The sequence below is a fragment of the Lycium ferocissimum genome, chromosome 10 (assembly GCF_029784015.1).
Source record: "Lycium ferocissimum isolate CSIRO_LF1 chromosome 10, AGI_CSIRO_Lferr_CH_V1, whole genome shotgun sequence".
Classification (NCBI taxonomy): domain Eukaryota; kingdom Viridiplantae; phylum Streptophyta; class Magnoliopsida; order Solanales; family Solanaceae; genus Lycium; species Lycium ferocissimum.
The window spans coordinates 43,986,133-43,987,313 of NC_081351.1; positions in this window are offsets into that span (position 1 = coordinate 43,986,133).

Sequence of the window (1,181 nt, forward strand, 5' to 3'; positions counted from 1 at the left end):
TTAATCCCAAATTTAATTGGGTTTTAACTTGATGTGGTCCCTACAAGTCACCTCTAGTAATTTCCAAACTTAAAAGTCACCTTCAATTAAATTTTCGAGGACTCTTTCTCCTCTTTCTCTGACGTTTTTTTCCCTTCATTATGCTCTTTATATTTCAATTTGCAGGTACATATTTGATGCAAGAGACAAAGCAATTACAACTTTATTGGAAATGATAAAGAATAAGCTTATGAAGAGATTGTATAAGAAGGACGACTGGATTAACAGGTACCAAGCTCTCATCTGTCCAAAAATTGAAAAAAAAAAAAAAAAAAAAAAAACTGAACTACATACGACTTGAGGCAGCACTGTTTAGACCAATTTTTTCTGGTGGACCAAGATACGAGAGAAATAGGAGGGAATAATGGTAAAATAAAAGGTTTCGGTCAACATATTTTTCATGGGTCGGAGGGAATAATGGTAAAATAAAAAGTTTTGGTCAAGATATTTTTCATGGGTCAGATCAAGTTGGGGGTCAATAAAATGGTTAAAATGAGTATTTGTTATTTCTTAGAATCTTTAATTAAAAATCAGCAACATGTAATTAACAAAATAACGTAAATAGGTTGAGTGACTTTGTAGGTTAAATACCAATAATTGAGTGACTTTCTAGTTAGAAAATAAAGTTGAGTGACTTTCTGAATGAAACACTCATAATTGAGTGACTTTTTGAGTGAATACTCATAATTGAGTGACTTTCTGGTTAGAAAATAAAGTTGAGTAATTTTCTGAGTGAACAACCATAGTTGAGTAACCATTTGAGATATTATCTCCACAAAAGAATCATGGTTAACTCCTGAGAACAAAAATTCCATTTCTAAATGAGGGAGTTAACCTAAAAGCAAAAATATGGTCTCTAAGCCATATTCAGGGAGCTGATGAAATTTAAAAGGGATAATATATCATTTATGGGGGATAGATTGCTCCAACTAGAATGGTTAAAAAGACAGAAAGATTTCAAACTACTACTTGGAGTTGAGATACCATCAAAACATCTGAGATTCCTTGCCTTCCAAATACACCAAAAAATACATGCAGGAATCATCTGTCAGGTCTTCTTGATAGAACTATCAACTTCTTTTAGACTCCAAATTTCCACTGCTTCTTTGACACTCTGGGGAAGAGTCGAGTTGATACCAGAA